This window comes from Passer domesticus, chromosome W, assembly GCF_036417665.1.
Source record: "Passer domesticus isolate bPasDom1 chromosome W, bPasDom1.hap1, whole genome shotgun sequence".
NCBI classification, from domain to species: Eukaryota; Metazoa; Chordata; class Aves; order Passeriformes; family Passeridae; genus Passer; species Passer domesticus.
Genome location: NC_087511.1, coordinates 6,436,598 through 6,462,432, shown reverse-complemented (window position 1 = coordinate 6,462,432; position 25,835 = coordinate 6,436,598).

Genomic DNA, 25,835 nt, shown 5'->3' with positions numbered 1-25,835 from the left:
CCGCACGGATCAGGATACGGCCTAGATGCAAGGTGCCGCCAGAGGCAACAGTGGCTGGTTTGACAGTGCCAAGTGCCTCCTGCAAACTGACATCAGGAACCTGGCCTGGTAACTTTTGTTTCTCTGGGGAAAGGTCACCGTACATGTCCAGGGCCTGGTGGCCCGGAGTGGCCGGCTGCCTGCTGAAATTCCGCACGGATCAGGATGCCTCCCTGCCCAAAAGTACCACCACAGGCAACTGTGGCTGGTTTGACAGTGCCAAGTGCCTCCTGCAAACTGACATCAGGAACCTGGCCTGGTGACTTTTGTTTCTCTGGGGAAAGGCCATTGTACCTGTCCCATGCCTGGTGTCCCGTAGTTGCCGGCCGCCTGCTGAAATTCCGAAGGGATCAGGATACCTCCCAGACCGATAGTACCACCAAAGGCAACTGTGGCTGGTTTGACAGTGCCAAGTGCCTCATGCAAACTGACATCAGGAACCTGGCCTGGTGACTTTTGTTTCTCTGGGGAAAGGCCATGATTCATGTCCAGTGCCTGGCGGCCCGGAGTAGCTGGCTGCCTGCTGAAATTCCGCACGGATCAGGATAGCTCCCAGATGAAAGGAGCCCCAAAAGGGTACTGTGGATGGTTTGACAGTGCCAAGTGCCTCCTGCAAACTGACATCAGGAACCTGGCCTGGTGACTTTTCTTTCTCTGGGGAAAGGCCATGGTTCATATCCTGGACACGTAAGACCGGAGTCGCCGGCTGCCTGCTTAAATACTGCACGGATGAGGATACGACCCAGATGCAACGCGCCCCCAAAGGCAACTGTGTCTGGTTTGACAGTGCCAAGTGCCTCCTACAAACTGACATCAGGAACCGGGCCTGGTGACTTTTGTTTCTCTGGGGAAAGGCCATTGTACGTGTCCAGGGCCTGGCCTCTCGGAGTGGCCGGCTGCCTGCTGAAATTCCAAACGGATCAGGATGCCTCCCAGACCGATAGTACCACCAAAGGCAACTGTGGCTGGTTTGACAGTGCCAAGTGCCTCCTGCAAACTGACATCAGGAACCTGGCCTGGTGACTTTTGTTTCTCTGCGGAAAGGCCATCGTTCATATCCTGGACCCGTAGGCCCGGAGTGGCCAGCTGCCTGCTGAAATTCCTCACGGATCAGGATGCCACCCAGATGCAAGTTGCCCCCACAGGCAACTGTGGCTGGTTTGACAGTGCCAAGTGCCTCCTGCAAACTGACATCAGGAACCTGGCCTGGTGACTTTTGTTTCTCTGGGGAAAGGCCATCGTTCCTATCCAGGGCCGGGTGGCCCGGAGTGGCCGACTGCCTGCTGAAATTCCGAACGGATGAGGATACTGCCTAGATGCAAGGTGCCGCCAGAGGCCATAGTGGCTGGTTTGACAGTGCCAAGTGCCTCCTGCAAACTGACATCAGGAACCTGGCCTGGTGACTTTTGTTTCTCTGGGGAAAGGCCATTGTACCTGTCCCATGCCTGGTGGCCCGTAGTTGCCGGCCGCCTGCTGAAATTCCGAAGGGATCAGGATACCTCCCAGACCGATAGTGCCACCAAAGGCAACTGTGGCTGGTTTGACAGTGCCAAGTGCCTCCTGCAAACTGACATCAGGAACCTGGCCTGGTGACTTTTGTTTCTCTGGGGAAAGGCCATTGTACCTGTCCAGGTCCCGGTGGCACCGAGTGGCCAGCTGCCGGCTGAAATTCCGCACGGATCAGGATGCCGCCCAGATGCAAGTTGCCCCCATAGGCAACTGCGGCTGGTTTGCCCGTGCCAAGTGACTCCTGCAAACTGACATCCGGATCCTGGCCTGGTGACTTTTGTTTCTCTGGGGAAAGGACATGGTTCGTGTCCAGGGCCTGGTGGCCCGGAGTGGCTGGCTGCCTGCTGAAATTACGAACAGATCAGGATGCCTCCCAGATGCAAGTTGCTCCCACAGGCAGCTGCGGCTGGTTTGACAGTGCCAAGTGCCTCCTGCAAACTGACATCAGGAACCTGGCCTGGTGACTTTTGTTTCTCAGGGGAAAGGCCATGGTTCGTGTCCAGGGCCCGGTGGCACGGAGTGGCCAGCTGCCTGCTGAAATTCCGCACGGATCAGGATGCCGCCCAGATGCAAGTTGCCCCCACAGGCAACTGTGGCTGGTTTGACAGTGCGAAGTGCCTCCTGCAAACTGACATCAGGAACCTGGCATGGTGACTTTTGTTTCTCTGGGGAAAGGACATGGTTCATGTCCAGGGCCTGGTGGCCCAGAGTGGCCGGCTGCCTGCTGAAATTCCGAACGGACCAGGATGCCTCCCTGATCGAAAGTACCACCACAGGCAACTGTGGCTGGTTTGACAGTGCCAAGTGCCTCCTGCAAACTGACATCAGGAACCTGGCCTGGAGACTTTTGTTTCTCCGGGGAATGGCCATTGTACCTGTCCCATGCCTGGTGTCCCGTATTTGCCGGCCGCCTGCTGAAATTCCGAAGGGATCAGGATGCCTCCCAGACCGATAGTACCACCAAAGGCAACTGTGGCTGGTTTGACAGTGCCAAGTGCCTCCTGCAAACTGACATCAGGAACCTGGCCTGGTGACTTTTGTTTCTCTGGAGAAAGGCCATGATTCATGTCAAGTGCCTGGCGGCCCGGAGTAGCTGGCTGCCTGCTGAAATTCCGCACGGATCAGGATAGCTCCCAGATGAAAGGAGCCCCAAAAGGGTACTGTGGATGGTTTGACAGTGCCAAGTGCCTCCTGCAAACTGACATCAGGAACCTGGCCTGGTGACTTTTCTTTCTCTGGGGAAAGGCCATGGTTCATATCCTGGACACGTAAGACCGGAGTCGCCGGCTGCCTGCTTAAATACTGCACTGATGAGGATACGACCCAGATGCAACGTGCCCCCACAGGCAACTGTGTCTGGTTTGACAGTGCCAAGTGCCTCCTACAAACTGACATCAGGAACCTGGCCTGGTGACTTTTGTTTCTCTGGGGAAAGGCCATTGTACGTGTCCAGGGCCTGGCCTCTCGGAGTGGCCGGCTGCCTGCTGAAATTCCGAAGGGATCAGGATACCTCCCAGACCGATAGTACCACCACAGGCAACTGTGGCTGGTTTGACAGTGCCAAGTGCCTCCTGCAAACTGACATCAGGAACCTGGCCTGGTGACTTTTGTTTCTCTGGGGAAAGGCCATTGTACCTGTCCAGGTCCCGGTGGCACCGAGTGGCCAGCTGCCTGCTGAAATTCCGCACGGATCAGGATGCCGCCCAGATGCAAGTTGCCCCCATAGGCAACTGTGGCTGGTTTGCCCGTGCCAAGTGACTCCTGCAAACTGACATTAGGATCCTGGCCTGGTGACTTTTGTTTCTCTGGGGAAAGGACATGGTTCGTGTCCAGGGCCTGGTGGCCCGGAGTGGCTGGCTGCCTGCTGAAATTACGAACAGATCAGGATGCCTCCCAGATGCAAGTTGCTCCCACAGGCAGCTGCGGCTGGTTTGACAGTGCCAAGTGCCTCCTGCAAACTGACATCAGGAACCTGGCCTGGTGACTTTTGTTTCTCTGGGGAAAGGCCATGGTTCGTGTCCAGGGCCCGGTGGCACGGAGTGGCCAGCTGCCTGCTGAAATTCCGCACGGATCAGGATGCCGCCCAGATGCAAGTTGCCCCCACAGGCAACTGTGGCTGGTTTGACAGTGCGAAGTGCCTCCTGCAAACTGACATCAGGAACCTGGCATGGTGACTTTTGTTTCTCTGGGGAAAGGACATGGTTCATGTCCAGGGCCTGGTGGCCCAGAGTGGCCGGCTGCCTGCTGAAATTCCGAACGCACCAGGATGCCTCCCTGATCGAAAGTACCACCACAGGCAACTGTGGCTGGTTTGACAGTGCCAAGTGCCTCCTGCAAACTGACATCAGGAACCTGGCCTGGAGACTTTTGTTTCTCTGGGGAAAGGCCATTGTACCTGTCCCATGCCTGGTGGCCCGTATTTGCCGGCCGCCTGCTGAAATTCCGAAGGGATCAGGATACCTCCCAGACCGATAGTACCACCAAAGGCAACTGTGGCTGGTTTGACAGTGCCAAGTGCCTCCTGCAAACTGACATCAGGAACCTGGCCTGGTGACTTTTGTTTCTCTGGGGAAAGGCCATCGTTCCTCTCCAGTGCCCGGTGGCCCGGAGTGGCCGGCTGCCTGCGGAAATTCCGCACGGATCAGGATACCTCCCGGACCGAAAGTATCACCATATGCAACATGGACTGGTTTGACAATGCCAAGGGCCTCCTGCAAACTGACATCAGGAACCAGGCCTGGTGACTTTTGTTTCTCTGGGGAAAGGCCATTTTTCGTGTCCAGGGCCCAGTGGCACGGAGTGGCCGGATGCCTGCTGAAATTCCGCACGGATCAGGATACCTCCCAGATGAAAGGAGCCCCCACCGGCAACTGTGGCTGGTTGGACAGTGCGAAGTGCCTCCTGCAAACTGACATCAGGAACCTGGCATGGTGACTTTTGTTTCTCTGGGGAAAGGACATGGTTCATGTCCAGGGCCTGGTGGCCCAGAGTGGCCGGCTGCCTGCTGAAATTCCGAACGCACCAGGATGCCTCCCTGATCGAAAGTACCACCACAGGCACCTGTGCCTGGTTTGACAGTGCCAAGTGCCTCCTGCAAACTGACATCAGGAACCTGGCCTGGTGACTTTTGTTTCTCTGGGGAAAGGCCATTGTACCTGTCCCATGCCTGGTGGCCCGTAGTTGCCGGGCGCCTGCTGAAATTCCGAAGGGATCAGGATACCTCCCAGACCGATAGTACCACCACAGGCAACTGTGGCTGGTTTGACAGTGCCAAGTGCCTCCTGCAAACTGACATCAGGAACCTGGCGTGGGGACTTTTGTTTCTCTGGGGAAAGCACATGGATCATGTCCAGGGCCTGGTGGCCCGGAGTGGCCGGCTGCCTGCTGAAATTCTGAACGAATCAGGATGGCTCCCAGATGAAAAATGCCGCCACAGGCAGCTGTGGTTGGTTTGACAGTGCCAAGTGCCTCCTGCAAACTGACATCAGGAACCTGGCCTGGTGACTTTTGTTTCTCTGGGGAAAGGACATGGTTCATGTCCAGGGCCTGGTGGCCCGGAGTGGCCGGCTGCCTGCTGAAATTCCGAACGGATCAGGATACCTCCCAGACCAATAGTACCACCACAGGCTACTGTGCCTAGTTTGACAGTGCCAAGTGCCTCCTGCAAACTGACATCGGGAACCTGGCCTGGTGACTTGTTTCTCTGGGGAAAGGCCATGGTTCGTGTCCAGGGCCCGGTGGCACGGAGTGGCCGGATGCCTGCTGAAATTCCGAACGGATGAGGATACCGCCTAGATGCAAGGTGCCGCCAGAGGCCATAGTGGCTGGTTTGACAGTGCCAAGTGCCTCCTGCAAACTGACATCAGGAACCTGGCCTGGTAACTTTTGTTTCTCTGGGGAAAGGTCACCGTACATGTCCAGGGCCTGGTGGCCCGGAGTGGCCGGCTGCCTGCTGAAATTCCGCACGGACCAGGATGCCTCCTGACCGAAAGTACCACCACAGGCAACTGTGGCTGGTTTGACAGTGCCATGTGCCTCCTGCAAACTGACATCAGGAACCTGGCCTGGTGATGTTGCCAGGATTTTTAGTGAAAAAGCCTCTGCTAGGATTTTTCCTGTCCTGAGGAGCAGAGGGCCTCAGGAAAGAAATGTAAACAATAACTATCTGCTGCTGTGGAGTGCCACAGGTGAATCTTCCATTGGTCCATGTGGATTGTTTTCAATCAGTGACCAATCACAGCCACCTGTACCAAGCCTGTGAGCAGTCACAGGATTTTTGTTATTCGTTCCTGTTCTATTCTTGTCTTTGTAGCCTTCTGATCTTCTTCTCTCTGTTCTTTTAGTATAGTTGTAATGTAGTATTTTAGTATAATATATATCATAATAAATCAGCCTTCTGATCAACATGGAGTCAAGCCTCGTGTCCTCGCACCAAGAGTCCAAGTCAAAGCAACATGGTGACTTTTGTTTCTCTGGGGAAAGGCCATTGTACCTGTCCAGGTCCCGGTGGCACCGAGTGGCCAGCTGCCTGCTGAAATTCCGCACGGATCAGGATGCCGCCCAGATGCAAGTTGCCCCCACAGGCAACTGTGGCTGGTTTGCCCGTGCCAAGTGCCTCCTGCAAACTGACATCAGGAACCTGGCCTGGTGACTTTTGTTTCTCTGGGGAAAGGCCATTGTACCTGTCCCATGCCTGGTGGCCCGTAGTTGCCGGCCGCCTGCTGAAATTCCGAACGGATCAGGATGCCTCCCAGACCGATAGTACCACCAAAGGCAACTGTGGCTGGTTTGACAGTGCCAAGTGCCTCCTGCAAACTGACATCTGGATCCTGGCCTGGTGACTTTTGTTTCTCTGGGGAAAGGATATGGTTCGTGTCCAGGGCCTGGTGGCCCGGAGTGGCTGGCTGCCTGTTGAAATTACGAACAGATCAGGATGCCTCCGAGATGCAAGTTGCCCCCACAGGCAGCTGTGGCTGGTTTGACAGTGCCAAGTGCCTCCTGCAAACTGACATCAGGAACCTGGCCTGGTGACTTTTGTTTCTCTGGGGAAAGGACATGGTTCATGTCCAGGGCCCAGTGGCACGGGGTGGCCGGATGCCTGCTGAAATTCCGCACGGATCAGGATAGCTCCCAGATGAAAGGAGCCCCCACCGGCAACTGTGGCTGGTTGGACAGTGCCAAGTGCCTCCTGCAAACTGACATCAGGAACCTGGCCTGGTGACTTTTGTTTCTCTGGGGAAAGGCCATCGTTCATATCCTGGACCCGTAGGCCCGGAGTGGCCAGCTGCCTGCTGAAATTCCGCACGGATCAGGATACGGCCTAGATGCAAGGTGCCGCCAGAGGCAACAGTGGCTGGTTTGACAGTGCCAAGTGCCTCCTGCAAACTGACATCAGGAACCTGGCCTGGTGAGTTTTGTTTCTCTGGGGCCAGGCCATCGTACATGTCCAGGGCCTGGTGGCCCGGACTGGCCGGCCGCCAGCTGTAATTCCGCACGGATCAGGATACCTCCCGGACCGAAAGTACCACCATATGCAACAGTGACTGGTTTGACAGTGCCAAGTGCCTCCTGCAAACTGACATCAGGAACCTGGCCTGGTGACTTTTGTTTCTCTGGGGAAAGGCCATTGTACCTGTCCCATGCCTGGTGGCCCGTAGTTGCCGGCCGCCTGCTGAAATTCCGAAGGGATCAGGATACCTCCCAGACCGATAGTGCCACCAAAGGCAACTGTGGCTGGTTTGACAGTGCCAAGTGCCTCCTGCAAACTGACATCAGGAACCTGGCCTGGTGACTTTTGTTTCTCTGGGGAAAGGCCATTGTACCTGTCCAGGTCCCGGTGGCACCGAGTGGCCAGCTGCCTGCTGAAATTCCGCACGGATCAGGCTGCCACCCAGATGCAAGTTGCCCCCATAGGCAACTGTGGCTGGTTTGCCCGTGCCAAGTGACTCCTGCAAACTGACATTAGGATCCTGGCCTGGTGACTTTTGTGTCTCTGGGGAAAGGACATGGTTCGTGTCCACGGCCTGGTGGCCCGGAGTGGCTGGCTGCCTGCTGAAATTACGAACAGATCAGGATGCCTCCCAGATGCAAGTTGCTCCCACAGGCAGCTGCGGCTGGTTTGACAGTGCCAAGTGCCTCCTGCAAACTGACATCAGGAACCTGGCCTGGTGACTTTTGTTTCTCTGGGGAAAGGCCATGGTTCGTGTCCAGGGCCCGGTGGCACGGAGTGGCCAGCTGCCTGCTGAAATTCCGCACGGATCAGGATGCCGCCCAGATGCAAGTTGCCCCCACAGGCAACTGTGGCTGGTTTGACAGTGCGAAGTGCCTCCTGCAAACTGACATCAGGAACCTGGCATGGTGACTTTTGTTTCTCTGGGGAAAGGACATGGTTCATGTCCAGGGCCTGGTGGCCCAGAGTGGCCGGCTGCCTGCTGAAATTCCGAACGGACCAGGATGCCTCCCTGATCGAAAGTACCACCACAGGCAACTGTGGCTGGTTTGACAGTGCCAAGTGCCTCCTGCAAACTGACATCAGGAACCTGGCCTGGAGACTTTTGTTTCTCTGGGGAAAGGCCATCGTTCCTCTCCAGTGCCCGGTGGCCCGGAGTGGCCGGCTGCCTGCGGAAATTCCGCACGGATCAGGATACCTCCCGGACCGAAAGTATCACCATATGCAACATGGACTGGTTTGACAGTGCCAAGGGCCTCCTGCAAACTGACATCAGGAACCTGGCCTGGTGACTTTTGTTTCTCTGGGGCCAGGCCATCGTACATGTCCAGGGCCTGGTGGCCCGGACTGGCCGGCCGCCAGCTGTAATTCCGCACGGATCAGGATACCTCCCGGACCGAAAGTACCACCACAGGCAACTGTGGCTGGTTTGACAGTGCCAAGTGCCTCCTGCAAACTGACATCAGGAACCTGGCCTGGTGACTTTTGTTTCTCTGGGGAAAGGCCATTGTACCTGTCCCATGCCTGGTGGCCCGTAGTTGCCGGCCGCCTGCTGAAATTCCGAAGGGATCAGGATACCTCCCAGACCGATAGTGCCACCAAAGGCAACTGTGGCTGGTTTGACAGTGCCAAGTGCCTCCTGCAAACTGACATCAGGAACCTGGCCTGGTGACTTTTGTTTCTCTGGGGAAAGGCCATTGTACCTGTCCAGGTCCCGGTGGCACCGAGTGGCCAGCTGCCTGCTGAAATTCCGCACGGATCAGGATGCCACCCAGATGCAAGTTGCCCCCATAGGCAACTGTGGCTGGTTTGCCCGTGCCAAGTGACTCCTGCAAACTGACATTAGGATCCTGGCCTGGTGACTTTTGTTTCTCTGGGGAAAGGACATGGTTCGTGTCCAGGGCCTGGTGGCCCGGAGTGGCTGGCTGCCTGCTGAAATTTCGAACAGATCAGGATGCCTCCCAGATGCAAGTTGCTCCCACAGGCAGCTGCGGCTGGTTTGACAGTGCCAAGTGCCTCCTGCAAACTGACATCAGGAACCTGGCCTGGTGACTTTTGTTTCTCTGGGGAAAGGCCATGGTTCGTGTCCAGGGCCCGGTGGCACGGAGTGGCCAGCTGCCTGCTGAAATTCCGCACGGATCAGGATGCCGCCCAGATGCAAGTTGCCCCCACAGGCAACTGTGGCTGGTTTGACAGTGCCAAGTGCCTCCTGCAAACTGACATCAGGAACCTGGCATGGCGACTTTTGTTTCTCTGGGGAAAGGACATGGTTCATGTCCAGGGCCTGGTGGCCCAGAGTGGCCGGCTGCCTCCTGAAATTCCGAACGGACCAGGATGCCTCCCTGATCGAAAGTACCACCACAGGCAACTGTGGCTGGTTTGACAGTGCCAAGTGCCTCCTGCAAACTGACATCAGGCACCTGGCCTGGTGACTTTTGTTTCTCTGGGGAAAGGCCATCGTTCCTCTCCAGTGCCCGGTGGCCCGGAGTGGCCGGCTGCCTGCGGAAATTCCGCACGGATCAGGATACCTCCCGGACCGAAAGTATCACCATATGCAACATGGACTGGTTTGACAGTGCCAAGGGCCTCCTGCAAACTGACATCAGGAACCAGGCCTGGTGACTTCTGTTTCTCTGGGGAAAGGCCATGGTTCGTGTCCAGGGCCCAGTGGCACGGAGTGGCCGGATGCCTGCTGAAATTCCGCACGGATCAGGATACCTCCCAGATGAAAGGAGCCCCCACCGGCAACTGTGGCTGGTTGGACAGTGCCAAGTGCCTCCTGCAAACTGACATCAGGAACCTGGCCTGGTGACTTTTGTTTCTATGGGGAAAGGCCATCGTTCCTATCCAGGGCCGGGTGGCCCGGAGTAGCCGACTGCCTGCTGAAATTCCGAAGGGATCAGGATACCGCCTAGATGCAAGGTGCCGCCAGAGGCCACAGTGGCTGGTTTGACAGTGCCAAGTGCCTCCTGCAAACTGACATCAGGAACCTGGCCTGGTAACTTTTGTTTCTCTGGGGAAAGGTCACCGTACATGTCCAGGGCCTGGTGGCCCGGAGTGGCCGGCTGCCTGCTGAAATTCCGCACGGATCAGGATGTCTCCCTGACCGAAAGTACCACCACAGGCAACTGTGGCTGGTTTGACAGTGCCAAGTGCCTCCTGCAAACTGACATCAGGAACCTGGCCTGGTGACTTTTGTTTCTTTGGGGAAAGGCCATTGTACCTGTCCCATGCCTGGTGGCCCGTAGTTGCTGGCCGCATGCTGAAATTCCGAAGGGATCAGGATATCTCCCAGACCGATAGTACCACCAAAGGCAACTGTGGCTGGTTTGACAGTGCCAAGTGCCTCCTGCAAACTGACATCAGGAACCTGGCCTGGTGACTTTTGTTTCTCTGGGGAAAGGCCATGATTCATGTCCAGGGCCTGGCGGCCCGGAGTAGCTGGCTGCCTGCTGAAATTCCGCACGGATCAGGATAGCTCCCAGATGAAAGGAGCCCCAAAAGGGTACTGTGGATGGTTTGACAGTGCCAAGTGCCTCCTGCAAACTGACATCAGGAACCTGGCCTGGTGACTTTTCTTTCTCTGGGGAAAGGCCATGGTTCATATCCTGGACACGTAAGACCGGAGTCGCCGGCTGCCTGCTTAAATACTGCACGGATGAGGATACGACCCAGATGCAAGGTGCCGCCACAGGCAACTGTGTCTGGTTTGACAGTGCCAAGTGCCTCCTGCAAACTGACATCAGGAACCTGGCCTGGTGACTTTTGTTTCTCTGGGGAAAGGCCATTGTACGTGTCCAGGGCCTGGCCTCCCGGAGTGGCCGGCTGACTGCTGAAATTCCAAACGGATCAGGATGCCTCCCAGACCGATAGTACCACCAAAGGCAACTGTGGCTGGTTTGACAGTGCCAAGTGCCTCCTGCAAACTGACATCAGGAACCTGGCCTGGTGACTTTTGTTTCTCTGGGGAAAGGCCATCGTTCCTCTCCAGTGTCCGGTGGCCCGGAGTGGCCGGCTGCCTGCTGAAATTCCTCACGGATCAGGAGGCCGCCCAGATGCAAGTTGCCCCCACAGGCAACTGTGGCTGGTTTGACAGTGCCAAGTGCCTCCTGCAAACTGACATCAGGAACCTGGCCTGGTGACTTTTGTTTCTCTGCGGAAAGGCCATCGTTCATATCCTGGACCCGTAGGCCCGGAGTGGCCAGCTGCCTGCTGAAATTCCTCACGGATCAGGATGCCGCCCAGATGCAAGTTGCCCCCACAGGCAACTGTGGCTGGTTTGACAGTGCCAAGTGCCTCCTGCAAACTGACATCAGGAACCTGGCCTGGTGACTTTTGTTTCTCTGGGGAAAGGCCATCGTTCCTATCCAGGGCCGGGTGGCCCGGAGTGGCCGACTGCCTGCTGAAATTCCGAACGGATGAGGATACCGCCTAGATGCAAGGTGCCGCCAGAGGCCATAGTGGCTGGTTTGACAGTGCCAAGTGCCTCCTGCAAACTGACATCAGGAACCTGGCCTGGTGACTTTTGTTTCTCTGGGGAAAGGTCACCGTACATGTCCAGGGCCTGGTGGCCAGGAGTGGCCGGCTGCCTGCTGAAATTCCGCACGGACCAGGATGCCTCCTGACCGAAAGTACCACCACAGGCAACTGTGGCTGGTTTGACAGTGCCATGTGCCTCCTGCAACCTGACATCAGGAACCTGGCCTGGTGACTTTTGTTTCTCTGGGGAAAGGCCATTGTACCAGTCCCATGCCTGGTGGCCCGTAGTTGCCGGGCGCCTGCTGAAATTCCGAAGGGATCAGGATACCTCCCAGACCGATAGTGCCACCAAAGGCAACTGTGGCTGGTTTGACAGTGCCAAGTGCCTCCTGCAAACTGACATCAGGAACCTGGCCTGGTGACTTTTCTTTCTCTGGGGAAAGGACATGGTTCGTGTCCAGGGCCTGGTGGCCCGGAGTGGCTGGCTGCCTGCTGAAATTACGAACCGATCAGGATGCCTCCCAGATGCAAGTTGCCCCCACAGGCAGCTGTGGCTGGTTTGACAGTGCCAAGTGCCTCCTGCAAACTGACATCAGGAACCTGGCCTGGTGACTTTTGTTTCTCTGGGGAAAGGCCATCATTCCTATCCAGGGCCGGGTGGCCCGGAGTGGCCGACTGCCTGCTGAAATTCCGAAGGGATCAGGATACCGCCTAGATGCAAGGTGCCGCCAGAGGCCACAGTGGCTGGTTTGACAGTGCCAAGTGCCTCCTGCAAACTGACATCAGGAACCTGGCCTGGTAACTTTTGTTTCTCTGGGGAAAGGTCACCGTACATGTCCAGGGCCTGGTGGCCCGGAGTGGCCGGCTGCCTGCTGAAATTCCGCACGGATCAGGATGTCTCCCTGACCGAAAGTACCACCACAGGCAACTGTGGCTGGTTTGACAGTGCCAAGTGCCTCCTGCAAACTGACATCAGGAACCTGGCCTGGTGACTTTTGTTTCTCTGGGGAAAGGCCATTGTACCTGTCCCATGCCTGGTGGCCCGTAGTTGCCGGCCGCCTGCTGAAATTCCGAAGGGATCAGGATATCTCCCAGACCGATAGTACCACCAAAGGCAACTGTGGCTGGTTTGACAGTGCCAAGTGCCTCCTGCAAACTGACATCAGGAACCTGGCCTGGTGACTTTTGTTTCTCTGGGGAAAGGCCATGATTCATGTCCAGGGCCTGGCAGCCCGGAGTAGCTGGCTGCCTGCTGAAATTCCGCACGGATCAGGATAGCTCCCAGATGAAAGGAGCTCCAAAAGGGTACTGTGGATGGTTTGACAGTGCCAAGTGCCTCCTGCAAACTGACATCAGGAACCTGGCCTGGTGACTTTTCTTTCTCTGGGGAAAGGCCATGGTTCATATCCTGGACACGTAAGACCGGAGTCGCCGGCTGCCTGCTTAAATACTGCACGGATGAGGATACGACCCAGATGCAAGGTGCCGCCACAGGCAACTGTGTCTGGTTTGACAGTGCCAAGTGCCTCCTGCAAACTGACATCAGGAACCTGGCCTGGTGACTTTTGTTTCTCTGGGGAAAGGCCATTGTACGTGTCCAGGGCCTGGCCTCCCGGAGTGGCCGGCTGACTGCTGAAATTCCAAACGGATCAGGATGCCTCCCAGACCGATAGTACCACCAAAGGCAACTGTGGCTGGTTTGACAGTGCCAAGTGCCTCCTGCAAACTGACATCAGGAACCTGGCCTGGTGACTTTTGTTTCTCTGGGGAAAGGCCATCGTTCCTCTCCAGTGTCCGGTGGCCCGGAGTGGCCGGCTGCCTGCTGAAATTCCTCACGGATCAGGATGCCGCCCAGATGCAAGTTGCCCCCACAGGCAACTGTGGCTGGTTTGACAGTGCCAAGTGCCTCCTGCAAACTGACATCAGGAACCTGGCCTGGTGACTTTTGTTTCTCTGCGGAAAGGCCATCGTTCATATCCTGGACCCGTAGGCCCGGAGTGGCCAGCTGCCTGCTGAAATTCCTCACGGATCAGGATGCCGCCCAGATGCAAGTTGCCCCCACAGGCAACTGTGGCTGGTTTGACAGTGCCAAGTGCCTCCTGCAAACTGACATCAGGAACCTGGCCTGGTGACTTTTGTTTCTCTGGGGAAAGGCCATCGTTCCTATCCAGGGCCGGGTGGCCCGGAGTGGCCGACTGCCTGCTGAAATTCCGAACGGATGAGGATACCGCCTAGATGCAAGGTGCCGCCAGAGGCCATAGTGGCTGGTTTGACAGTGCCAAGTGCCTCCTGCAAACTGACATCAGGAACCTGGCCTGGTGACTTTTGTTTCTCTGGGGAAAGGTCACCGTACATGTCCAGGGCCTGGTGGCCCGGAGTGGCCGGCTGCCTGCTGAAATTCCGCACGGATCAGGATGCCTCCCTGACCGAAAGTTCCACCACAGGCAACTGTGGCTGGTTTGACAGTGCCAAGTGCCTCCTGCAAACTGACATCAGGAACCTGGCCTGGTGACTTTTGTTTCTCTGGGGAAAGGCCATTGTACCTGTCCCATGCCTGGTGGCCCGTAGTTGCCGGGCGCCTGCTGAAATTCCGAAGGGATCAGGATACCTCCCAGACCGATAGTACCACCACAAGCAACTGTGGCTGGTTTGACAGTGCCAAGTGCCTCCTGCAAACTGACATCAGGAACCTGGCCTGGTGACTTTTGTTTCTCTGCAGAAAGGCCATCGTTCATATCCTGGACCTGTAGGCCCGGAGTGGCCAGCTGCCTGCTGAAATTCCGCACGGATCAGGATGCCGCCCAGATGCAAGTTGCCCCCAAAGGCAACTGTGGCTGGTTTGACAGTGCCAAGTGCCTCCTGCAAACTGACATCAGGTACCTGGCCTGGTGACTTTTGTTTCTCTGGGGAAAGGCCATTGTACCTGTCCCATGCCTGGTGGCCCGTATTTGCCGGCCGCCTGCTGAAATTCCGAAGGGATCAGGATACCTCCCAGACCGATAGTACCACCAAAGGCATCTGTGGCTGGTTTGACAGTGCCAAGTGCCTCCTGCAAACTGACATCAGGTACCTGGCCTGGTGACTTTTGTTTCTCTGGGGAAAGGCCATGGTTCGTGTCCAGGGCCCAGTGGCACGGAGTGGCCGGATGCCTGCTGAAATTCCGCACGGATCAGGATACCTCCCAGATGAAAGGAGCCCCCACCAGCAACTGTGGCTGGATTGGACAGTGCCAAGTGCCTCCTGCAAACTGACATCAGGAACCTGGCCTGGTGACTTTTGTTTCTCTGGGGAAAGGCCATCGTTCATATCCTGGACCCGTAGGCCCGGAGTGGCCAGCTGCCTGCTGAAATTCCGCACGGATCAGGATACGGCCTAGATGCAAGGTGCCGCCAGAGGCAACAGTGGCTGGTTTGACAGTGCCAAGTGCCTCCTGCAAACTGACATCAGGAACCTGGCCTGGTGACTTTTGTTTCTCTGGGGCCAGGCCATCGTACATGTCCAGGGCCTGGTGTCCCCGACTGGCCGGCCGCCAGCTGTAATTCCGCACGGATCAGGATACCTCCCGGACCGAAAGTACCACCATATGCAACAGTGACTTGTTTGACAGTGCCAAGTGCCTCCTGCAAACTGACATCAGGAACCTGGCCTGGTGACTTTTGTTTCTCTGGGGAAAGGCCATGATTCATGTCCAGGGCCTGGCGGCCCGGAGTAGCTGGCTGCCTGCTGAAATTCCGCACGGATCAGGATAGCTCCCAGATGAAAGGAGCCCCAAAAGGGTACTGTGGCTGGTTTGACAGTGCCAAGTGCCTCCTGCAAACTGACATCAGGAACCTGGCCTGGTGACTTTTCTTTCTCTGGGGAAAGGCCATTGTACGTGTCCAGGGCCTGGCCTCCCGGAGTGGCCGGCTGCCTGCTGAAATTCCGCATGGACCAGGATGCCTCCCTGACCGAAAGTACCACCACAGGCAACTGTGGCTGGTTTGACAGTGCCAAGTGCCTCCTGCAAACTGACATCAGGAACCTGGCCTGGTGACTTTTGTTTCTCTGGGGAAAGGCCATTGTACCTGTCCCATGCCTGGTGGCCCGTAGTTGCCGGCCGCCTGCTGAAATTCCGAAGGGATCAGGATATCTCCCAGACCGATAGTACCACCAAAGGCAACTGTGGCTGGTTTGACAGTGCCAAGTGCCTCCTGCAAACTGACATCAGGAACCTGGCCTGGTGACTTTTGTTTCTCTGGGGAAAGGCCATGATTCATGTCCAGGGCCTGGCGGCCCGGAGTAGCTGGCTGCCTGCTGAAATTCCGCACGGATCAGGATAGCTCCCAGATGAAAGGAGCCCCAAAAGGGTACTGTGGCTGGTTTGACAGTGCCAAGTGCCTCCTGCAAACTGACATCAGGAACCTGGCCTGGTGACTTTTCTTTCTCTGGGGAAAGGCCATTGTACGTGTCCAGGGCCTGGCCTCCCGGAGTGGCCGGCTGCCTGCTGAAATTCCGCATGGACCAGGATGCCTCCCTGACCGAAAGTACCACCACAGGCAACTGTGGCTGGTTTGACAGTGCCAAGTGCCTCCTGCAAACTGACATCAGGAACCTGGCCTGGTGACTTTTGTTTCTCTGGGGAAAGGCCATTGTACCTGTCCCATGCCTGGTGGCCCGTAGTTGCCGGCCGCCTGCTGAAATTCCGAAGGGATCAGGATATCTCCCAGACCGATAGTACCACCAAAGGCAACTGTGGCTGGTTTGACAGTGCCAAGTGCCTCCTGCAAACTGACATCAGGAACCTGGCCTGGTGACTTTTGTTTCTCTGGGGAAAGGCCATGATTCATGTCCAGGGCCTGGCGGCCCGGAGTAGCTGGCTGCCTGCTGAAATTCCGCACGGATCAGGATAGCTCCCAGATGAAAGGAGCCCCAAAAGGGTACTGTGGCTGGTTTGACAGTGCCAAGTGCCTCCTGCAAACTGACATCAGGAACCTGGCCTGGTGACTTTTCTTTCTCTGGGGAAAGGCCATTGTACGTGTCCAGGGCCTGGCCTCCCGGAGTGGCCGGCTGCCTGCTGAAATTCCTCACGGATCAGGATGCCGCCCAGATGCAAGTTGCCCCCACAGGCAACTGTGGCTGGTTTGACAGTGCCAAGTGCCTCCTGCAAACTGACATCAGGAACCTGGCCTGGTGACTTTTGTTTCTCTGCGGAAAGGCCATCTTTCATATCCTGGACCCGTAGGCCCGGAGTGGCCGGCTGCCTGCTGAAATTCCTCACGGATCAGGATGCCGCCCAGATGCAAGTTGGCCCCACAGGCAACTGTGGCTGGTTTGACAGTGCCAAGTGCCTCCTGCAAACTGACATCAGGAACGTGGCCTGGTGAGTTTTGTTTCTCTGGGGAAAGGCCATCGTTCCTATCCAGGGCCGGGTGGCCCGGAGTGGCCGACTGCCTGCTGAAATTCCGAACGGATGAGGATACCGCCTAGATGCAAGGTGCCGCCAGAGGCCATAGTGGCTGGTTTGACAGTGCCAAGTGCCTCCTGCAAACTGACATCAGGAACCTGGCCTGGTAACTTTTGTTTCTCTGGGGAAAGGTCACCGTACATGTCCAGGGCCTGGTGGCCCGGAGTGGCCGGCTGCCTGCTGAAATTCCGCACGGATCAGGATGCCTCCCTGACCGAAAGTACCACCACAGGCAACTGTGGCTGGTTTGACAGTGCCAAGTGCCTCCTGCAAACTGACATCAGGAACCTGGCCTGGTGACTTTTGTTTCTCTGGGGAAAGGGCATTGTACCTGTCCCATGCCTGGTGGCCCGTAGTTGCCGGGCGCCTGCTGAAATTCCGAAGGGATCAGGATACCTCCCAGACCGATAGTACCACCACAAGCAACTGTGGCTGGTTTGACAGTGCCAAGTGCCTCCTGCAAACTGACATCAGGAACCTGGCCTGGTGACTTTTGTTTCTCTGCAGAAAGGCCATCGTTCATATCCTGGACCTGTAGGCCCGGTGTGGCCAGCTGCCTGCTGAAATTCCGCACGGATCAGGATGCCGCCCAGATGCAAGTTGCCCCCAAAGGCAACTGTGGCTGGTTTGACAGTGCCAAGTGCCTCCTGCAAACTGACATCAGGTACCTGGCCTGGTGACTTTTGTTTCTCTGGGGAAAGGCCATGGTTCGTGTCCAGGGCCCACTGGCACGGAGTGGCCGGATGCCTGCTGAAATTCCGCACGGATCAGGATACCTCCCAGATGAAAGGAGCCCCCACCAGCAACTGTGGCTGGATTGGACAGTGCCAAGTGCCTCCTGCAAACTGACATCAGGACCCTGGCCTGGTGACTTTTGTTTCTCTGGGGAAAGGCCATCGTTCATATCCTGGACCCGTAGGCCCGGAGTGGCCAGCTGCCTGCTGAAATTCCGCACGGATCAGGATACGGCCTAGATGCAAGGTGCCGCCAGAGGCAACAGTGGCTGGTTTGACAGTGCCAAGTGCCTCCTGCAAACTGACATCAGGAACCTGGCCTGGTGACTTTTGTTTCTCTGGGGCCAGGCCATCGTACATGTCCAGGGCCTGGTGTCCCCGACTGGCCGGCCGCCAGCTGTAATTCCGCACGGATCAGGATACCTCCCGGACCGAAAGTACCACCATATGCAACAGTGACTTGTTTGACAGTGCCAAGTGCCTCCTGCAAACTGACATCAGGAACCTGGCCTGGTGACTTTTGTTTCTCTGGGGAAAGGCCATCGTTCCTATCCAGGGCCGGGTGGCCCGGAGTGGCCGACTGCCTGCTGAAATTCCGAAGGGATCAGGATACCGCCTAGATGCAAGGTGCCGCCAGAGGCCACAGTGGCTGGTTTGACAGTGCCAAGTGCCTCCTGCAAACTGACATCAGGAACCTGGCCTGGTAACTTTTGTTTCTCTCGGTAAAGGTCACCGTACATGTCCAGGGCCTGGTGGCCCGGAGTGGCCGGCCGCCTGCTGAAATTCCGCATGGACCAGGATGCCTCCCTGACCGAAAGTACCACCACAGGCAACTGTGGCTGGTTTGACAGTGCCAAGTGCCTCCTGCAAACTGACATCAGGAACCTGGCCTGGTGACTTTTGTTTCTCTGGGGAAAGGCCATTGTACCTGTCCCATGCCTGGTGGCCCGTAGTTGCTGGCCGCCTGCTGAAATTCCGAAGGGATCAGGATATCTCCCAGACCGATAGTACCACCAAAGGCAACTGTGGCTGGTTTGACAGTGCCAAGTGCCTCCTGCAAACTGACATCAGGAACCTGGCCTGGTGACTTTTGTTTCTCTGGGGAAAGGCCATGATTCATGTCCAGGGCCTGGCGGCCCGGAGTAGCTGGCTGCCTGCTGAAATTCCGCACGGATCAGGATAGCTCCCAGATGAAAGGAGCCCCAAAAGGGTACTGTGGCTGGTTTGACAGTGCCAAGTGCCTCCTGCAAACTGACATCAGGAACCTGGCCTGGTGACTTTTCTTTCTCTGGGGAAAGGCCATTGTACGTGTCCAGGGCCTGGCCTCCCGGAGTGGCCGGCTGCCTGCTGAAATTCCTCACGGATCAGGATGCCGCCCAGATGCAAGTTGCCCCCACAGGCAACTGTGGCTGGTTTGACAGTGCCAAGTGCCTCCTGCAAACTGACATCAGGAACCTGGCCTGGTGACTTTTGTTTCTCTGCGGAAAGGCCATCTTTCATATCCTGGACCCGTAGGCCCGGAGTGGCCAGCTGCCTGCTGAAATTCCTCACGGATCAGGATGCCGCCCAGATGCAAGTTGGCCCCACAGGCAACTGTGGCTGGTTTGACAGTGCCAAGTGCCTCCTGCAAACTGACATCAGGAACGTGGCCTGGTGAGTTTTGTTTCTCTGGGGAAAGGCCATCGTTCCTATCCAGGGCCGGGTGGCCCGGAGTGGCCGACTGCCTGCTGAAATTCCGAACAGATGAGGATACCGCCTAGATGCAAGGTGCCGCCAGAGGCCATAGTGGCTGGTTTGACAGTGCCAAGTGCCTCCTGCAAACTGACATCAGGAACCTGGCCTGGTAACTTTTGTTTCTCTGGGGAAAGGTCACCGTACATGTCCTGGGCCTGGTGGCCCGGAGTGGCCGGCTGCCTGCTGAAATTCCGCACGGATCAGGATACCTCCCAGACCGATAGTACCACCACAAGCAACTGTGGCTGGTTTGACAGTGCCAAGTGCCTCCTGCAAACTGACATCAGGAACCTGGCCTGGTGACTTTTGTTTCTCTGGGGAAAGGCCATGATTCATGTCCAGGGCCTGGCGGCCCGGAGTAGCTGGCTGCCTGCTGAAATTCCGCACGGATCAGGATAGCTCCCAGATGAAAGGAGCCCCAAAAGGGTACTGTGGCTGGTGTGACAGTGCCAAGTGCCTCCTGCAAACTGACATCAGGAACCTGGCCTGGTGACTTTTCTTTCTCTGCGGAAAGGCCATCTTTCATATCCTGGACCCGTAGGCCCGGAGTGGCCAGCTGCCTGCTGAAATTCCTCACGGATCAGGATGCCGCCCAGATGCAAGTTGGCCCCACAGGCAACTGTGGCTGGTTTGACAGTGCCAAGTGCCTCCTGCAAACTGACATCAGGAACCTGGCCTGGTAACTTTTGTTTCTCTGGGGAAAGGTCACCGTACATGTCCAGGGCCTGGTGGCCCGGAGTGGCCGGCTGCCTGCTGAAATTCCGCACGGATCAGGATGCCTCCCTGACCGAAAGTACCACCACAGGCAACTGTGGCTGGTTTGACAGTGCCAAGTGCCTCCTGCAAACTGACATCAGGAACCTGGCCTGGTGACTTTTGTTTCTCTGGGGAAAGGCCATTGTACCTGTCCCATGCCTGGTGGCCCGTAGTTGCCGGGCGCCTGCTGAAATTCCGAAGGGATCAGGATACCTCCCAGACCGATAGTACCACCACAAGCAACTGTGGCTGGTTTGACAGTGCCAAGTGCCTCCTGCAAACTGACATCAGGAACCTGGCCTGGTGACTTTTGTTTCTCTGGGGAAAGGCCATCGTTCCTATCCAGGGCCGGGTGGCCCGGAGTGGCCGACTGCCTGCTGAAATTCCGAAGGGATCAGGATACCGCCTAGATGCAAGGTACCGCCAGAGGCCACAGTGGCTGGTTTGACAGTGCCAAGTGCCTCCTGCAAACTGACATCAGGAACCTGGCCTGGTGACTTTTCTTTCTCTGGGGAAAGGCCATTGCACGTGTCCAGGGCCTGGCCTCCCGGAGTGGCCGGCTGCCTGCTGAAATTCCGCATGGACCAGGATGCCTCCCTGACCGAAAGTACCACCACAGGCAACTGTGGCTGGTTTGACAGTGCCAAGTGCCTCCTGAAAACTGACATCAGCAACCTGGCCTGGTGACTTTTGTTTCTCTGGGGAAAGGCCATTGTACCTGTCCCATGCCTGGTGGCCCGTAGTTGCCGGCCGCCTGCTGAAATTCCGAAGGGATCAGGATATCTCCCAGACCGATAGTACCACCAAAGGCAACTGTGGCTGGTTTGACAGTGCCAAGTGCCTCCTGCAAACTGACATCAGGAACCTGGCCTGGTGACTTTTGTTTCTCTGGGGAAAGGCCATGATTCATGTCCAGGGCCTGGCGGCCCGGAGTAGCTGGCTGCCTGCTGAAATTCCACACGGATCAGGATAGCTCCCAGATGAAAGGAGCCCCAAAAGGGTACTGTGGCTGGTTTGACAGTGCCAAGTGCCTCCTGCAAACTGACATCAGGAACCTGGCCTGGTGACTTTTCTTTCTCTGGGGAAAGGCCATTGTAGGTGTCCAGGGCCTGGCCTCCCGGAGTGGCCGGCTGCCTGCTGAAATTCCTCACGGATCAGGATGCCGCCCAGATGCAAGTTGCCCCCACAGGCAACTGTGGCTGGTTTGACAGTGCCAAGTGCCTCCTGCAAACTGACATCAGGAACCTGGCCTGGTGACTTTTGTTTCTCTGCGGAAAGGCCATCGTTCATATCCTGGACCCGTAGGCCCGGAGTGGCCAGCTGCCTGCTGAAATTCCTCACGGATCAGGATGCCGCCCAGATGCAAGTTGGCCCCACAGGCAACTGTGGCTGGTTTGACAGTGCCAAGTGCCTCCTGCAAACTGACATCAGGAACCTGGCCTGGTGACTTTTGTTTCTCTGGGGAAAGGCCATCGTTCCTATCCAGGGCCGGGTGGCCCGGAGTGGCCGACTGCCTGCTGAAATTCCGAACGGATGAGGATACCGCCTAGATGCAAGGTGCCGCCAGAGGCCATAGTGGCTGGTTTGACAGTGCCAAGTGCCTCCTGCAAACTGACATCAGGAACCTGGCGTGGGGACTTTTGTTTCTCTGGGGAAAGCACATGGATCATGTCCAGGGCCTGGTGGCCCGGAGTGGCCAGCTGCCTGCTGAAATTCAGAACGGATCAGGATGCCTCCCAGATGAAAAATGCCGCCACAGGCAGCCGTGGTTGGTTTGACAGTGCCAAGTGCCTCCTGCAAACTGACATCAGGAACCTGGCCTGGTGACTTTTGTTTCTCTGGGGAAAGGACATGGTTCATGTCCAGGGCCTGGTGGCCCGGAGTGGCCGGCTGCCTGCTGAAATTCCGAACGGATGAGGATACCGCCTAGATGCAAGGTGCCGCCAGAGGCCATAGTGGCTGGTTTGACAGTGCCAAGTGCCTCCTGCAAACTGACATCAGGAACCTGGCCTGGTGACTTTTGTTTCTCTGGGGAAAGGTCACCGTACATGTCCAGGGCCTGGTGGCCCGGAGTGGCCGGCTGCCTGCTGAAATTCCGCACGGACCAGGATGCCTCCTGACCGAAAGTACCACCACAGGCAACTGTGGCTGGTTTTACAGTGCCATGTGCCTCCTGCAAACTGACATCAGGAACCTGGCCTGGTGACTTTTGTTTCTCTGGGGAAAGGCCATTGTACCAGTCCCATGCCTGGTGGCCCGTAGTTGCCGGCCGCCTGCTGAAATTCCGAAGGGATCAGGATACCTCCCAGACCGATAGTGCCACCAAAGGCAACTGTGGCTGGTTTGACAGTGCCAAGTGCCTCCTGCAAACTGACATCAGGAACCTGGCCTGGTGACTTTTGTTTCTCTGGGGAAAGGCCATTGTACCTGTCCTGGTCCCGGTGGCACCGAGTGGCCCGCTGCCTGCTGAAATTCCGAAGGGATCAGGATGCCGCCCAGATGCAAGTTGCCCCCATAGGCAACTGTGGCTGGTTTGCCCGTGCCAAGTGACTCCTGCAAACTGACATCAGGAACCTGGCCTGGTGACTTTTGTTTCTCTGGGGAAAGGACATGGTTCGTGTCCAGGGCCTGGTGGCCCGGAGTGGCTGGCTGCCTGCTGAAATTACGAACAGATCAGGATGCCTCCCAGATGCAAGTTGCCCCCACAGGCAGCTGTGGCTGGTTTGACAGTGCCAAGTGCCTCCTGCAAACTGACATCAGGAACCTGGCCTGGTGACTTTTGTTTCTCTGGGGAAAGGCCATGGTTCGTGTCCAGGGCCCGGTGGCACGGAGTGGCCAGCTGCCTGCTGAAATTCTGAACGGACCAGGATGCCTCCCTGATCGAAAGTACCACCACAGGCAACTGTGGCTGGTTTGACAGTGCCAAGTGCCTCCTGCAAACTGACATCAGGAACCTGGCCTGGAGACTTTTGTTTCTCTGGGGAAAGGCCATCGTTCCTCTCCAGTGCCCGGTGGCCCGGAGTGGCCGGCTGCCTGCGGAAATTCCGCACGGATCAGGATACCTCCCGGACCGAAAGTATCACCATATGCAACATTGACTGGTTTGACAGTGCCAAGGGCCTCCTGCAAACTGACATCAGGAACCAGGCCTGGTGACTTTTGTTTCTCTGGGGAAAGGCCATGGTTCGCGTCCAGGGCCCAGTGGCACGGATTGGCCGGATGCCTGCTGAAATTCCGCACGGATCAGGATACCTCCCAGATGAAAGGAGCCCCCACCGGCAACTGTGGCTGGTTGGACAGTGCCAAGTGCCTCCTGCAAACTGACATCAGGAACCTGGCCTGGTAACTTTTGTTTCTCTGGGGAAAGGTCACCGTACATGTCCAGGGCCTGGTGGCCCGGAGTGGCCGGCTGCCTGCTGAAATTCCGCACGGACCAGGATGCCTCCCTGACCGAAAGTACCACCACAGGCAACTGTGGCTGGTTTGACAGTGCCAAGTGCCTCCTGCAAACTGACATCAGGAACCTGGCCTGGTGACTTTTGTTTCTCTGGGGAAAGGCCATTGTACCTGTCCCATGCCTGGTGGCCCGTAGTTGCCGGCCGCGTGCTGAAATTCCGAACGGATCAGGATGCCTCCCAGACCGATAGTACCACCAAAGGCAACTGTGGCTGGTTTGACAGTGCCAAGTGCCTCCTGCAAACTGACATCAGGTACCTGGCCTGGTGACTTTTGTTTCTCTGGGGAAAGGCCATCGTTCCTCTCCAGTGCCCGGTGGCCCGGAGTGGCCGGCTGCCTGCTGAAATTCCGCACGGATCAGGATGCCGCCCAGATGGAAGTTGCCCCCACAGGCAACTGTGGCTGGTTTGCCCGTGCCAAGTGCCTCCTGCAAACTGACATCAGGAACCTGGCCTGGTGACTTTTGTTTCTCTGGGGAAAGGCCATTGTACCTGTCCCATGCCTGGTGGCCCGTAGTTGCCGGCCGCCTGCTGAAATTCCGAACGGATCAGGATGCCTCCCAGACCGATAGTACCACCAAAGGCAACTGTGGCTGGTTTGACAGTGCCAAGTGCCTCCTGCAAACTGACATCAGGTACCTGGCCTGGTGACTTTTGTTTCTCTGGGGAAAGGCCATCGTTCCTCTCCAGTGCCCGGTGGCCCGGAGTGGCCGGCTGCCTGCGGAAATTCCGCATGGATCAGTATAGCTCCCAGATGAAAGGAGCCTCAAAAGGGAACAGTGGCTGGTTTGACAGTGCCAAGTGCCTCCTGCAAACTGACATCAGGAACCAGGCCTGGTGACTTTTGTTTCTCTGGGGAAAGGCCATGGTTCGTGTCCAGGGCCCTGTGGCACCGAGTGGCCGGCTGCCTGCTGAAATTCCGCACGGATCAGGATGCCGCCCAGATGCAAGTTGCCCCCACAGGCAACTGTGGCTGGTTTGACAGTGCCAAGTGCCTCCTGCAAACTGACATCAGGAACCTGGCCTGGTGACTTTTGTTTCTCTGGGGAAAGGCCATTGTACCTGTCCCATGCCTGGTGGCCCGTAGTTGCCGGCCGCCTGCTGAAATTCCGAACGGATCAGGATGCCTCCCAGACCGATAGTACCACCAAAGGCAACTGTGGCTGGTTTGACAGTGCCAAGTGCCTCCTGCAAACTGACATCAGGAACCTGGCCTGGTGACTTTTGTTTCTCTGGGGAAAGGCCATCGTTCATATCCTGGACCCGTAGGCCCGGAGTGGCCAGCTGCCTGCTGAAATTCCGCACGGATCAGGATGCCGCCCAGATGCAAGTTGCCCCCACAGGCAACTATGTCTGGTTTGACAGTGCCAAGTGCCTCCTGCAAACTGACATCAGGAACCTGGCCTGGTGACTTTTGTTTCTCTGGGGCCAGGCCATCGTACATGTCCAGGGCCTGGTGGCCCGGACTGGCCGGCCGCCAGCTGTAATTCCGCATGGATCAGGATACCTCCCGGACCGAAAGTACCACCATATGCAACAGTGACTGGTTTGACAGTGCCAAGTGCCTCCTGCAAACTGACATCAGGAACCTGGCCTGGTGACTTTTGTTTCTCTGGGGAAAGGCCATCGTTCCTATCAAGGGCCGGGTGGCCCGGAGTGGCCGACTGCCTGCTGAAATTCCGTAGGGATCAGGATACCGCCTAGATGCAAGGTGCCGCCAGAGGCCACAGTGGCTGGTTTGACAGTGCCAAGTGCCTCCTGCAAACTGACATCAGGAACCTGGCCTGGTAACTTTTGTTTCTCTGGGGAAAGGTCACCGTACATGTCCAGGGCCTGGTGGCCCGGAGTGGCCGGCTGCCTGCTGAAATTCCGCACGGATCAGGATCCCTCCCTGACCGAAAGTACCACCACAAGCAACTGTGGCTGGTTTGACAGTGCCAAGTGCCTCCTGCAAACTGACATCAGGAACCTGGCCTGGTGACTTTTGTTTCTCTGGGGAAAGGCCATCGTTCCTATCCAGGGCCGGGTGGCCCGGAGTGGCCGACTGCCTGCTGAAATTCCGAACGGATGAGGATACCGCCTAGATGCAAGGTGCCGCCAGAGGCCATAGTGGCTGGTTTGACAGTGCCAAGTGCCTCCTGCAAACTGACATCAGGAACCTGGCCTGGTGACTTTTGTTTCTCTGGGGAAAGGCCATTGTACCTGTCCCATGCCTGGTGGCCCGTAGTTGCCGGGCG